General features: G+C 43.8%; 1 long non-coding RNA gene across 1 annotated transcript; it reads right to left on the bottom strand.

The window, feature by feature from the left end:
* Positions 1 to 11,573: 11,573 nt before the first annotated feature.
* LOC307215222 lies at positions 11,574 to 15,908 on the bottom strand. Its single transcript, XR_013838400.1, has 3 exons — positions 15,723 to 15,908; positions 15,031 to 15,073; positions 11,574 to 11,737 (listed from the first exon to the last, which is right to left on the bottom strand). It is a non-coding gene; the product is annotated as an uncharacterized lncRNA (long non-coding RNA).
* Positions 15,909 to 16,211: the final 303 nt, after the last annotated feature.

Genomic DNA, 16,211 nt, shown 5'->3' with positions numbered 1-16,211 from the left:
CCAATAAATTTACGGGCTTAATGTGGGCTAAAGGGTCAAGCCTGCCAACACACCCATGGCAAGGAGAGAACTAACTGCTGTGCTTAGGAGCTGACAAACAGCGGATTTCTAGAGGACAGTGGTGAAACGATTAGCATAACAGATTACTGTTCTGTGGCTAACGTGCGGCATTTTTCATCCCAGTGTCTTTTGTCTGGATGAAAAGCAGATGCAGACGTATTATGCCACATTCCCACCGACTCTCATGCACTCATGTTTCTTATCAGCAAAATGAATTTGAAATGAACCGGAGGGGTTGGGAAATGGACGCTCCTTGTCTGAGCAATGTATATTGGTTAGCCATTCATCTGACATAATCCCTTGGTTATTTCTTTCCTGCTATTTCTCAGGGCTCATAAGATTTGTCATGTAAATAGCCGGCGGACTTCTTTATAGACCTAACGTGCCTGTATTTTTGGATGCCAGCACAATTCGTCCGCAAACAAATAATGGGGGAAAAAATTAGAGATGAGCTTAGCAATAGATTTGGGATTTTTACTTATTTATTTGGGGCTCTTTTTTTTTTTTTTTTTTGAAAAGGGAGAATCAAGCAGCAAGGTTTTGAAAGAAGCATGCAAGGTGACTTTTCAGTGAGAGAGTTATCAAAAGAGTGGAGATGTGACCGGAATCCACAAAGGAAGGTGCTGAAATGGTAGGGAAGGCAGCCAGCGTGCAGTTGACCTGCGCGGATTTCCCTGGAGTAGACGTGGCCTTAGAATTTGTTTGTGTGTTCTCTAGCTATTGATAGAGAAATGTTTCATCTTGGCATGCCAAGCAGGTTTTCGTTCCTGTAGCAAGCACAGTGCAAATATTCTTTTTATTTTTATTTTTAAAAAACCCCTATGTTTGTATACTCTACAGTAGGGATGGAGGAGAAAAATTGGGAATGCATTCGGAAGGGAGTAGATCTCATTTGCAAAGGCCTGGACTTATATGTGGATGAGAACATAGCTATCAATCAGATTGCATATGTCTTTGATTTCGCCATGCAGTTTTGGCTGGGGGACACACACACACACACTGTGTTTTATGGGAGAAAGTGTACAATGTACATTGCTTAGCATTTGCTAACATTGAAAATTGTTTGCCGTTTTCCTGCCCATTCAGCTTGCAAAGATCTCTTTGGAGCTCCTCCCTGTTTCGTTGTTCACTTACCATTCTGACAATATGGTGTTCTCAATAAACCTTGTCACTCACTCCACTAATTGCTACTTTCTGCTTTCTCATCCTTAGATTAGTTACTGATCCATAAGAGGACCTATCCTCTTACCCTCGTAAGAGGACCTATACTCTTATCCTCTGACTGCTAAGCTTACTCCAGATGCTTTGGTGAGGAACATTATTGAAAGCTTTTTGAAAGTGCGAGTACACAATTTACAGAAGCTGGAGGAACTGATATTGGATTAACGTGCTATGAGACACTGTTATTCATGCATCTGTCTTGTTGATCTAGGACAGACCTGGGCAGAAGGTGGCTTGGGATCTTGTGTAGTAGATCTCTGGGTGATTTGCAGTAGATCGTCAAGAATTGTCAAGCAATGGCAACAATTAAGAAAATTAAATTAGGTTCCTGGAAATTAATGGTTGGGGCGGGAACCCAGGAGTGGATTTTTGTGTAAAAGAACTTGTGTGTAAAAAATCTAATAAAATAAAAATCTAATAAATAATAATAATAAAAATAAAAATCTAATAAAGTCAAATAACAAATCTAATACAATATCCATGTGCTGAGCATGTGCTCAGAGACATCATGCTCCTTAATACTTAGAGGATGTCTACCTAGCTGAGCCACCATCTTGCACCTGATTCTGCTAGCTAGACCTACTAAAAAAAGAAAAGAAGGTACAGTAGATCCTACAAGTCAATTAGTAAAAGTTTATTGCTCTAGCCAAAGGCCATGACAAACCTGCAGCAACAGCAGCAATAAAACAATGCAGATCATACATCTATAATGTCATCATGTAAAATCCTGTGATGGTGGACAGCAAGCCAAATCATGTTTTGTTGGAAGCTGAACTGCAGCAGAACAGGCACAGTGCTGCATGCGACAAACATGGACTGGAATGGAAATTGATGCTTTCTTACAACCCTAGGTATGAGTTCTACAGAGGGTGGGAGATATTCAAATGCAGCATTCTGCTGGATGCAGCTGCTTGGAGCAACATCAAGCAACGGCAATTGCTTTCCTCCTTGCTTATAAGCTCCACAGAGGTATCTGGTTGGCCAGACCCTGTAGGAGGCATGATGCTGAACTGGCAGGAGCATTGCTTCCAGTCCTTGAAGACCCAGTAGGGCTGATTACATGTTCCCTTCAATTTGCTTTTGATGCAGCTTAGCAGAATGCAGTCATCTCTTTTGCCTCAAATTTTGAGGCTATGTTGACACAAACTGTTGTGTGCTCAGCACATCTTTAAGAGTGGAGTACCAATTCTTTTAGCAGCCCACTTTCACAAGGGTACCCTTGTCATTCTCTTGCTGCAAAACCAACAAAGAGTCTTCTTGCATGTTCAAGACAGGCAGAGCAATCCAAAGTATACTTAGAATCCCCAGCCCTGTTCCATTCCCACCAAATGTCCATTTATTCAGGGCTTATGTCGGCATGCAATCTTCCACTCTGGTTACTTATTACCAGCTGGGATATGTGGCTTATGAGTGGCATAGCCCAGCTCTGATGAAATTAGGCAGCTGAGTGAGAGATCCTAACTCACTTACCTTGGTGGATCCTGGGTGTGGATCACTCCCGAACGCATTCGTCATGGCATCAGCTCCTAGAGTCTACTTGCATCTGATGATGTGGATCCAACACAGTGAATGCTTACGCCACAATAAATGGTTTAGCCTTTAAAGTGCTGCAATACTCTTTGTTGGTTTTTCATCAGCTACCCATAATCTATCATGGGTCTGAAAAAAAAACCCCCAAAGCATGTTCTCATGATCTATTTAATTGCAAGCGTAAAGTGTCTGTAATATTTTCAACTCCTGCTTTGTAACCACCATGCAATCCATCGCAGGCTCATAAACCTTGTCTACCAATTTATATGACCCCCATCGGCAAATGTAATTTTTGATACCATAATGCCGCACCGTGCTGAGAAGTACATTGGAAAATATTACAGAAACTATGCGCATTTACGACACTCGGGAGCACCGTTCTCTATCAATCAGATACCAATCATGTACTATCCATTTCCATTTTATTAGATTTTTATGAAAATAACAAGAATATGAAGTTGGTAGGTCATAATGTACACTTAGAGTGCATTAGATGCCTTGTATATACGCTGCAGATAACGACAATAAAGTGAGACAATTTGCTTTTCACAATGGCCACATTACTTCTCTTATCCCAATAGTTTCAAATAAAAAGTTAGCATCTATCGTTATGCGTATTTGCAATTTGTCTTCCTTGACGTACGCACAAGTGGTAAATTCCTGACATTATTGCCGTATCCCATAATTTAAATAACCGCATTTCTCAAAGCCTACCAGTGGCTGCTCTCAAACTAGCCTAGCTGTAAGTAACGTCAACAACAGTGCAATCCTACCCATATGGAGCTGGCATGGCGCATGCCAGTGCCAAAGAGGCTGGCATGAGGCCACATCAGATTCTGAGCCCATTCAGAAGACCAGGGAAACACCAGCGGAGGCAGCAGAGCAGGAATGTACAAAGTGGCAACACAATATGGTGGACCTGGCATCACCATGGCAACTGCGGCCTACAGAGGAGCTTTCCCAAGCCCAGCTGAGAGTAGATGCACTGCAAGGCCATGCAGAGATAGCCTGTCCTGACGTCCCATTCAGAGTGCCTGGGGTTGGTAGGGCTGCCTGGTGAGTTTGTGCCTGAGTTCTGAGCATTGGGCTCACCCCATTGATTTCTATGGTAGGATTTTCCTTAAGGTAAAGGTAAAGGGACCCCTGACCATTAGGTCCAGTCGTGACCGACTCTGGGGTTGCGGCGCTCATCTCGCTTTATTGGACGAGGGAGCCGGCGTACAGCTTCCGGGTCATGTGGCCAGCGTGACTAAGCCGCTTCTGGTGAACCAGAGCAGCGCACGGAAACGCCATTTACCTTCCCGCCAGAGCGCTCATATTTATCTACTTGTACTTTGACGTGCTTTTGAACTGCTAGGTTGGCAGGAGCAGAGACTGAGCAACGGGAGCTCACCCCGTTGCGGGGATTCGAACCACCGACCTTCTGATTGGCAAGTCCTAGGCTCTGTGGTTTAACCCACAGCGCCACCCACATCCCCTAGGATTTTCCCTAGACCTGCCTTTTTGCCAGTGCAAATTATGCTGGGTGCCTGGAGCCCAGTGGCCACAATGAAGGGGCTTTGGATGCAGTGCATGTCCACCTCTCTCTTGTCACACTCCTGGGATGCCCTCTCCTCAGGGCTGGTGCCAGCTTCAGATCCACCAGTCTTGGATGGACTGGCTGGATCCACAGGTGGGCAGCCAGCGATGTTGTTTCTGGCTGCTCTGGGCTTGGGGACTTGGGCCAGGGTAGCCTGGTCGCACCAGGGATCTGCTGCATGCTTTACTGCTCATATCAGTGGATATTGCCATAGGCCTGCCCCCTAAATACTAATTCAGCAGATTTGTTGCCTATTGTAGAATTTACAGGTTAATAAAAATATTAATGCATGCAATTGACAGTGTTTCCTGTTGTTTCCTTTATTACACTTGATACGTTTCCAGTAATTTGTAGCTGCTGGATATAATGCTCACCTTTTTGGTCCTTAACATTTTCATCAGCCGTGCCAGAAAAAAATTCCCCTTCCCTGTTATTTTATTAGCATTTGTTGGGGCAAGACAGGCTGGAATATGAAATTTGGGAGGTCCCTTGATTAATGAAGGAGTAGCAGTTTCCATTCTTAATGAAATCAGCCACCTCATGAGAAGAGAAGACTCCCTGGAAAAGACCCTGATGTTGGGAAAGATGGAGGGCACAAGGAGAAGGGGACGACAGAGGACGAGATGGTTGGACAGTGTTCTCAAAGCTACCAGCATGAGTTTGACCAAACTGCGGGAGGCAGGGGAAGACAGGAGTGCCTGGCGTGCTCTGGTCCGTGGGGTCATGAAGAGTCAGACACGACTAAACAACAACAGCAGTTTGTTTATCTGTATTATTATATAATAATAATAATTTATTATTATACCCCGCCCACCTGGCTGGGTTTCCCCAGTCACTCTTGACGGCTCCCAATCGAATATTAAAAAGGCAATACAGCATTAAACATTAAAAACTTCCCTAAACAGGGCTGCCTTCAGATGTCTTTTATTTGTATTTTAACTGCTATCGATATTATTATTGATAGTGTTGTTCTGATACAGGGAACATCATGGGGACCTGGGGCCACAGATTCTCCATCTACGGCATTATTCGTAATAATGAATAAAGTCATGGTCCTTGTTTATTCCAGTCCCACGTGTCTTGCCTCTCTGTTTTGAGTACAATAGCCGTACAATTGTGAAAAGCAGACAGGGGGGAGGGCGCAAGCACTTTGCTTCACTCACCCAGCACATAAACATTTTTTCAAATTAAACTTTAATTTAGCATTTGTCATTTCAAGATGCTCAGATGATGTCTTTGTCACCCGGATAACATAAAACCCTACTCTCTCTCTGAATTACGATTTCTAATCACTATTGTCAAAACATTATGTGTTGCAGAAAGCCAAGTGTGTCACCAGTAATGAAATCAAATCAGCCTGCCTTGACTACCAATAAACAGGAGGTTAAGACACTCTGAAACCACTCTGAACCACAATTTTAGAGTGGTTCAATGGTCAGTCCCTTTTCACAGGGAACTCTGGGCCTGGAACTCTGGGAGGAGAATAGGGGTACCTGAACAACTCTCAGCACCCTCAACAAACTACAGCTCCCATAATTCTTTGGGGGAAGCCACGACTGTTTAAACTGATGTCACAGTGCATTCAATGTATGGTGTGGATGTGGTCGTAAAAGCATCTTCCTATGTTCCCACCATCCCTGATCATTGGCCCATGCTGGCTGGGACAGATGGCGTTTGGGATCCCAACAACATCAGGAATGGCCACAGGCTCCTCATTCCTGATGTAAAGGAGTTAAATGACCTGCAGAATCTACAAACAAATTATTGTTGTTTTTGTTAAAGCCAAAGAGTTTGCTCAAGTGCGGCTTGAGTTTGCTATGGTCTGCAAACTGAAAACAGGATTATTATTATTATTTTTTCAAATGCTTGCTCTGAATAAGACATTTCACATCTTATGCCTGCATCTCTTCATTATGGTAAGATTTCACTTGGCCAAACTGCTCCTGTGCAGATCTCAATTGGCTAGAGCCTGGTGCTGATAATGCAAAGTTTGCTGGTTCGATACCCATAATTATAAGCCTTTTCAGATCCTGGGCATTGCTGAGATGTTTCTAGATTTGGGAGAGGTGTATGAATTCTTTTTAGGCTACCCAGGGCTGTGAATACAACAGGGGCTGGGAGGAGAAATTTGATTCCTTTCACACTTCATAGAATTGTAGAGTTGGGGGGGGGATCTGAGGGGCATCTAGTCCAACCCCTGCAGTGCAGGAATCTCAGTTAGATGATACATGACTGATGGCCACCCATCCTCTGCTTTAACACTTCCAAGGAAGGAGAGTCCAATGCAGCCACTTATTATTATTATTTTGAATCGTGTTATTTACAATTATTCTCCCTCCCCTCCTCTGGACTTCCCTCAACTCCCCCTCTGCTAAATTATTTAGTTTTACAGTGGTACCTCGGGTTAAGTACTTAATTCGTTCCGGAGGTCCGTTCTTAACCTGAAACTGTTCTTAACCTGAAGCACCACTTTAGCTAATGGGGCCTCCTGCTGCTGCTGCGCCGCTGGAGCACAATTTCTGTTCTCATCCTGAAGCAAAGTTCTTAACCTGAAGCACTACTTCTGGGTTAGCGGGTCTGTAATCTGAAGCGTATGTAACCTGAAGCGTATGTAACCCGAGGTATCACTGTATTTATCATATCCTGCTTTTCCTACACAAAAATAAAATCCCTTATCATTTCTCTGAAATATCTGTTACTCAAATGAAATTGTGAAAGTTTATTCAAATCCTGCCAGTGAATCCAGTCCATTCTGTTGTTTCTGCAGATAAACTGTAAAAGATTCCCAGACTCTTTTGAAGTCCTTTTTGTCCTTCTCTCGTAGTTTGTCTGTTAGCTTAGCCAATTCTGCATAGTTCACCAGCTTTTCTTGCCATTGTTCCTTTGATGGTATTTCTTCCTTCTTCCCATATTGTGCCATTGCAGCCACTTAAACGAGGACAAAATATGCACGCCGTGTCCATAAAAATGCACATGTTAGCGAAAACAACTTACAAAAATGTGTTATATTTGGGGGAAATTGATCTGCAAAAAAAAAAAAAAAAAAAAAAAGGGCACACTATGAAGAACTACCGTATTTTTTGCTCTATAAGACTCACTTTTTCCCTCCAAAAAGTAAGAGGAAATGTGTGTGCGTCTTATGGAGCGAATGCAGGCTGCGCAGCTATCCCAGAAGCCAGAACAGCAAGAGATATTGTTGCTTTCACTGCGCAGCGATCCCTCTTGCTGTTCTGGCTTCTGAGATTCAGAATATTTTTTTTCTTGTTTTCCTCCTCCAAAAACTAGGTGCGTCTTGTGGTCTGGTGCGTCTTATAGAGCGAAAAATACGGTGCATACAAAGTGTCTATACTATCAGAAAGCCAACAAAAAATGCTGATGAATTTTCCACGAGGGCTTAAAAAAGAATTTGCAAGCTGGTGTGGAAATCTGGAGAAGCGAACAGAAGGAGGGGGAAAATGAGAAATGAAAACTGACAGGTGCCTCCATCTCGAGACTCTAGACAGCGCCTGAATCAATCTCCCACCTCCTACCTCCAGTTCATTCACACTTGTGTCCAGAATGCAGTCAACGGCCAAAGCACAGAGAAGTCATTTCGCAGGCCTGCGAGGGGAGTCAGCTGCCAGCCAATACATAATATGAATTAAATTAGCTTGATGGTGCCACACCACGGGTTCTGATCCTGTTTTATACACACGCTGTAAAAAGAAGATAAGGGATTAAAACAAACAAACAAACAAACAAGGTCTCCTTAAAACTTGCTGACGACAAGGAGCTGCAGAAATGATGACTGTGAATCGCTTGAACGGTTAAGTCCTTGGTATTACCACTGTGATGGTTTTAATTGGGTTTTAATTACGTTTTAATATGATGGTTTTTATGGACATTCTAAACTGCTCCTCTAGTTGAAAAGGCGGATTAGACATTTGAAGGAATTTTTTATAAAACCAAATTGTTGTTGCAATTGACATCCAGGGCTGTTTTCTTTTGGCTTAGACGTTGCAGATATAAATACATCCGTCAAGGCAAAGGTCTATGGAAGGGGCTGTCAATACTGTGTCCTTCAGATGGGAGAGTACAGCTCCCATCATCCCTCATGCTGGCCTTACTGGCTGGGTCTCATGGGAATTGTAGTCCAATATTGGCTTCCCCTGGTCTAAGGCTGTTGTTGTTGTTTAGTTGTTTAGTCCTGTCCGACTCTTCATGACCCCATGGACCAGAGCACGCCAGGCACTCCTGTCTTCCACTGCCTCCTGCAGTATGGTCAAACTCATGCTGATAGCTTCGAGAACACTGTCCAACCATCTCGTCCTCTGTCGTCCCCTTCTCCTTGTGCCCTCCATCTTTCCCAACATCAGGGTCTTTTCCAGGGAGTCTTCTCTTCTCATGGGGTGGCCAAAGTATTGGAGCCACAGATTCACGATCTGTCCTTCCAGCGAGCACTCAGCGCTGATTTCCTTCAGAATGGATAGGTTTGATCTTCTTGCAGTCCATGGGACTCTCAAGAGTCTCCTCCAGCACCATAATTCAAAAGCATCGATTCATCGGCAATCAGCCTTCTTTATGGTCCAGCTCTCACTTCCATACATCACTAAAGGGGAAACCATAGCTTGAACTATACGGACCTTTGTTGGCAAGGTGATGTCTCTGCTTTTTAAGATGCTGTCTAGGTTTGTCATCGCTTTTCTCACAAGAAGCAGGCGTCTTTTAATTCCGTGACTGCTTTCAATGCAGTAATGAAATAGGCATACATATTTTTCCCACTGAAACCAATGAGGTTTACATATGCTGGACTTTGGATTGTGCCCATTGAGTGCTATTTTATTTTTGTTTTTAAAAATTATTTATACTTTCCAAGTTTATACATTTCACTAATTTTATACATTTCACTTTTACAATCATTTTGACATTTCAAAACATGACTTCCTTCTCTCTCTTTCCACAGTCCCTTCAATTTGTTTTTAATATCTTCTGCATATCCAAATTAACTTAATTTGCTCATTTATTCATCTTCTTTAAATATATACTCTTACGAAACTGCAGGTTATTTCAATAATCCTGCCAATGTTTTCATCTGTTTCTAATTTATCTGTAAATATTCAGTAAACCATTTCAATTCTTTTATAAAAAAATATTGTTATCTTGATTTCTTATTTTTCTGGTATGTTTCGCCATTTCTGCATATTCCATAAGTTTTTTTGTATCCATTTTTCCTTTGCTGGGACTTCTTCTTCTTTCCATTTTTGGGCAGGTAACATACTTGCCGCTGTAGTAACATGCATGTATGAGTTTCTATACATTTTAGGTAGTTCTGTCCCTATAATTCCCAAAAGAAAAGCTCCTCCTCCTCCTCCTTCCAAAGGTTATTTTAAACGTCCTTTTCATTTCATTATATATCATTTCCCAGTAAGCTTTAACCTTACTATAAGACCATCACATATGATAAAAAGAACCTTCTTTCTCTTTACATTTCCAACACTTATTTGATTTAGATTTACACATTTTTGCCACATTGTGTGCTATTTTGAATGCTAATAGTACAAAAAGTCTACTTGTTTCTCCAGAGGTGATGGTTGGGGTGTGTGTGTGCGCGCACACTAATTGCAGTGCATTGTCTATGTAAGCCACAGCATAAAGAACCAAAAATGAAAGTTGACAAAGTTATGAGCACTTTGCAAGCACATGATGGATGAAATGGAAAATCTAGCCAAGGGCTGAGGAACACGATCTGGTTGAGAAACGCGTGATACCAAAATCTCACAGAGATTTAGTGCCGATTAGATGAGAGCTAATGAGAGGACTTTAGGCATGATTATCCGCTGGTGATTAATCACTAAGGTTTCCGACTCTGAATTCGTTATAAAAGCACCCACCATGATCAGCAGGCTCCAATTTCTCCATCAGATAACGGTTTTGGGAAATCTTTTCAAAGCGGCTTTGCTCTGATTTAACCAGAGATCTTATTTGCGATGTCACCAAAACTCACAATTACCCGATTTGGAATATCGATTCGGCACTCTTGCAGTGCCCACTGGCATTCTAAACTATGTGCCACTCCTCCAATTGTTCCTCTCTGGTTTGGGTTCCAGTCCAAACTAGAGAAGAATTCCTGACTTGTAGACCAAGTTGGTTTGTACGAGAAAGGCACACGTGTCAGATTCCTCAAGTTTCCCACTAGAGCAGCCTTCTCCAAACATGGCCAATGGAGAGGGATGATGGGAGTTGCCACCCAAAATATCTGGAAGACAGCAGGTTGGGGAAGTCTGCTATACATATATATATAGGGAGAAATTCCCATCGAACACACTAGGCTTGCTTCTGAGTCCTCACATCTAGGACCTCTCTGTAAATCCTCTGGAGCACTTTTCAGGAGAGAAATTTGGCATGGATAGAGCCCTTATGCCAAAACCACATACAGTGGTACCTCTGGTTAAGTACTTAATTCGTTCCGGAGGTCCGTACTTAACTTGAAACTGTTCTTAACCTGAAGCACCACTTTAGCTAATGGGGCCTTCTGCTGCTGCCACGCCGCCGGAGCACGATTTCTGTTCTCAACCTGAAGCAAAGTTCTTAATCTGAAGCACTATTTCTGGGTTAGTGGAGTCTGTAACCTGAAGCGTATGTAACCTGAAGCATATGTAACCTGAGGTACCACTGTATTTATTTATTTTTTCTTTCCAATCTCTTCGCGGAGCACTTGGAGATGCTCTGAGGAGCTCCAGGTGCTTCATGGAGCACAGTTTGGGGACTGCTGGTGTAGACGTAACCAGGACTAGATTTAGTGACACACAACAAAAACCATCATGTCTTGAGCAATCATGGTGTAGTGCAGGACTAAGCTACCCTGCTTCTCCCCAGCTGTTTTGGACTACAACTCCCATCATCCCTGACCATTGGCCACACTGGCTCTTGGGTGCTTGGAGTGAAAGTCCAAAAATCTAGATTGGGGAGGGGAGCACCAGCTTCGCAAAGATTACAATACAGGAACATATGTGGGTACATACGATTATTTATCTTGTCCATTCGATTATGTTTCGGAGATGCCTTAATGGAACAAAGCTCTTACAGAGCAATCCTAAGTGCATCTACTCAGAAACAAGTCTTCTTAAGTTCAGAATGTCTTTCTCCCAGGTAAGTGTGTAGCACTTACTGTTTTTTAATTATCATTTCTTTTCTCTTTTTAAAACCAGCATCCAGATTTTTTAAAGCTTTAATTTGCTACCTTTCCAGCGAATGAATGTTCTTTCTTGGGACCCTCTACTGATGTTGTTTTAATCCTGCCCATGTAGAAAGGAGAGGGATCGGCTTTTGATATGTGATTTTTATTCATGTCCAGCTCTTTGTGATTGCCTAGATAGAAAGAAGGCGGCGGGGGGGGGGGGGAGGGGGGGAGCGGAGTTCATGCTAGAGAAGGCGAAAACAATAGCTTCTGTGTTGATTCTGTCAATGCACACAAGATACATTAGCCACCGAATTTACTCAACAGACAGAGAAAAGGCCAGCAGGGATTGTTCCCCGAGAAGAAAGTTTGTTCTACAATGTCTCGGCAGAATGAAAGATGGTTTGATCTAGTGCCTTTCATTTTCAAGGTGTCCCAAAGCACTCCGGAATAATGAACTCTATACTGATAGCGTACCAAGTGACTGAGGCCGCAGAGAAATATGACAGGCACTGCATTTTCAACAGCTGTCCATAACCTTGGGCCTTCTATCCATCTTAGGGGGCACACATAGCCCAAAGTACCGTTAAACGTCTAAGCGCCTTAACCACTTTAATGCATTAATTCCACGCCCGAACCAAGGACATCCTCTGCGAGTCAATCTCATTGGGGCCAGGGCAAGTGATGTGCACCAGGGTTAGCTTGCAGCACTATTCGATAACGTTATTTGGAATTCAAAAAGAAATGAATGCGCCTGAATGAAATATCTCCCAGGATATTCCTGGCTTGGCTTGAGATTGGCACGGTTTATTTATTTATTTTATTCAGAGCTCTCCATCCTGCTTTATTAGACACTGCGGTTCTCACGGCAAGATAAATCCTCTGAAACAAGGACTCCAATGAAAAGAGTGTTAAGAACCATAACACAATGCGGTAGAAAAACCCGAGAGCAAATGGGGAACAGGCTCCCTCTTAACCCCAAACCTAGCTGTAGTCACATGGACTGGGAGGGGAAAATTTAAAAAGAAACTGCACAGCTCTTTTTTTTTCTAGGCTCAATTCACAGTGTTCACATTGTTCTTGTTGTTGTTAACCTGCCTCAGACCCTCCAAGTGTCCCTATTTTCCAGGGACATCCCTGATTTAGAGAAGCCATCCCAGTTTCTGATTTGATCCTGGAATGTCCCACTTTTCCTTAGGATGTTCCTATTTTCAATGGAGAAATGTTGGAATGTATGGAGTTATCTGACCCCCGAGCCATCTGAAGGCAATCCTGTATACGTAAGGTGTTGTTGTTGTTTTTTTAAATGTTTTATTATATTTTTTATATATGTTGGAAGCTGCTCAGAGTGGCTGGGGCAGGCAACCCAGTAAGATGTGTGTGGGGTATAAATAGTAAAATTATCATTATGGAATGGGACGTCCCTATTTTCATCAGAGAAATGTTGGGGGGGTTGCTGCCCTTCCTCCTAAGGTCCAGTAATGGGTGAGAACAGTCAAAACACAAATTTAAAAAAACAGGTTGAAGCAGACACAGAAATGAGGTGTGTATAAAGTCCTAAGCCACTTAGGACCCAAATACAGTGGTACCTCGGGTTAAGAACTTAATTCGTTCCGGAGGTCCATTCTTAACCTGAAACTGTTCTTAACCTGAAGAACCACTTTAGCTAATGGGGCCTCCCGCTGCTGCCACGCCACTGCGTGATTTCTGTTCTCATCCTGAAGCAAAGTTCTTAACCCGAGGTACTATTTCTGGGTTAGCGGAGTCTGTAACCTGAAGTGTCTGTAACCTGAAGCGGCTGTAACCCAAGGTACCACTGTATCAGAATGAACACCTCTATTCTTACAGACCCTCTGGTGTGTTAAGATGGGCAGATGGGGTCCTCTTGGAAGTTCCACCACCGTCAGAAGGTCATGTGAGTGTGATGGCCCATGACTGGCCTTTATCAGTAGCACCCCCTAAACTGTGGAATGCTCCCTCCCCAGACATGCAGCTTTTGCTGTATGCAGGTGTCAGTTATCCTCATCATTAAGAGCAGAAGCGTATCTTTTAAAACCAGCAGGGTCCTATCAACCGGCTCCTCCTCCCCTTCTCTCCAGAGGAGTGGAGTGTGCTCAGTAAGTGTCTCTTCAGAGGAGGACCAGACACCAGCCTGGAAGATGAGACCTGTTTTTTTCGTTTGTTGAAGAAGAAGAAGAAGAAGAGTTTGGATTTGATATCCCGCTTTATCACTACCAGGAGGAGTCTCAAAGCGGCTAACAATCTCCTTTTCCCTTCCTCCCCCACAACAAACACTCTGTGAGGTGAGTGGGGCTGAGAGACTTCAAAGAAGTGTGACTGGCCCAAGGTCACCCAGCAGCTGCAGGTGAAGGAGTGGGGAGTCGAACCCAGTTCACCAGATTACGAGTCTACCGCTCTTAACCACTATACCACACTGGACTCCGATTACTACATTCCTTGAAAAATGGGAGATTGAAGGAACTAAAATTCAGAGTCTCAGTGTTGGTATTCCAGACCCTCCAAGTGTCCCTATTTTCCAAGGACAGTCCTCAGTTTACAGAAGCTGTCCCGGTTTCTGATCTGATCCTGGAATGTCCCACTTTTCTCTATTTTCACCGGAGAAAAGTTGGAGGCGAATGCATCCAATGCACCAATTCTGTTAATGCAAATACTTACACTTGCACCACAGAACTTGTCCCCCCTCTCCTGCCCCACATTCCAGCACCCTTCCCAAATCTTCTGCAGAGGATTGGGGAGCCTCCAGAGCAGATTTTGGGGGGGCACACAGGGGGAGGAGAGGGAGGAAAGTTTTGTTGTGAAAGCATCAACCCTTCCACCAGTGGAAATAGCTACTTAGCACTGTACTGGACGCAGCCTGGGTGGCCTGGGCAGGTACCCAGTGGAGCTCTCTGGTGCAGGGATGTATGCCAGAAAGCTTTTGACGATACAATGGACGGAAAAGGGGGGGGGGAGTATTGAGAATGGCATCCAGACATGAAAAGTGATGCAATCTGTTGTTCTGGGCAATTAGTTAGCTCCTCTGAGCCCTTTTGCAAAAGCAGCAAGCAACAGCAAGTTACACTTTTGTTCTATTTTTGGTAAATTATTTTGCCCTAAAAAAAAGTTGCCTAATCTGATTAATCTTCCTTTCCCCACTCCCCCCCCCTTAAAGCCGTATATTAATTTGCAAACAGAAACACCTCCAGGTTGTAAAACATCTTGTTATGCCACTTACAACAAGCCGATGTGACAACTTGCGAGATGAGACAGCTTGGCCCATATACATTAGGCGGAATTATATGTCAGTTAAAGATAGGTTAGGACAAGTTCAGGATGGGGGGGGGAGGGGAAATCATACTAATTTATAACACCTAATATTTTTAAAGTGTCAGAGTGTCTGGCTCAGAAAGATGGAGCAAATGTAATTAAATAGCCAACGGTAAAGAAAATAAAAGTCAAAAGTGAAATAAACTTGTTGGCTTACAATGATACGGTGAGGAAGACACTGGGCCATTCTGCTGCCTTGCCTGCAATGGAAAAGGAAAGAAATTGGTTTTTAAATGTTGGTGGCATTGGAAGGGCATAAGAACGGCTCCATGGCATCAGACTAAAGGACCATCTAGTCTAGTACCCTTGGAGGGCTTAATCTGGCCCTGCCGTTTGAAGTTTCCCCACTCCTGGCTTTTTACATGAACGATTTCTCTTACAGATGGAAAAGTAACAGGAAAAACCGTGTCCCTGGACCCAAGAGTCATTGAGTGCATTCAGACATGGAGAATATTTCATTATGGTGCAGGCAATTCTGTCCCATTTGCTAATATTCCTTTTGCACCGCAGTATCTATTGCATTGGACGTGGGTGGCACTGTGGATTAAACCACAGAGCCTAGGACTTGCCGATCACCTACGACGGTGTGCGCTCCCGTTGCTCGGTCCCTGCTCCTGCCCACCTAGCAGTTCAAAAGCATGTCAAAGTGCAAGTAGATAAATAGGTACTGCTTCGGTGGGAAGGTAAACGGCATTTCCGTGCGCTGCTCTGGTTTGCCAGAAGCAGCTTAGTCATGCTGGCCACATGACCCATAAGCTGTACGCCAGCTCCCTCGGCCAATAAAGCGAGATGAGCACCGCAACCCCAGAGTCGGCCACGAGTGGACCTATTGGTCAGGGGTCCCTTTACCTTTACCTGTTGCATTATGCAACTGTGTTTTTTGGCTGAAATACCAGCTTGTCGAGCTAAATTTCATTCACACCAGCGGGCAGAGGGTATAAGCTCCTGGGGGCCAAGGCACTTTGGGCCCCCTGCATGATTTTAAGGGGGCTGGGGCCCCTCAATGTTCAGAGGGCATTTGGCTCTTCCCCCTGGCTCCTTGCAACATCAGAATGTTGCAAGAGAGACGTCAGAATGTCGAGTATGTGTGACGTCAGGATGTTGTGTTGGGCCCCCTTAAACATCTTGAGAAGGTGGTGCCTCTGGTGGAGTGTGACACTAATGTCATATAATCCTAGAGTTGGAAGGGACCCTGAGGATCATCTAGCGCAGGGACGTCCAACTCCCAAGAGATTGCAATCTACTCCTGGGGGGGGGGGGCGGAATCTGGCCTTCCCACTGGAGCAGTACCTATTTATCTACTTGCACTGGTGTGCTTTCGAACTGCGAGGTTGGCAG

This window comes from Podarcis cretensis (assembly GCF_951804945.1).
Source record: "Podarcis cretensis genome assembly, chromosome: 4".
NCBI lineage: Eukaryota > Metazoa > Chordata > Lepidosauria > Squamata > Lacertidae > Podarcis > Podarcis cretensis.
This window is presented reverse-complemented; position numbering and strand designations above follow the sequence as displayed.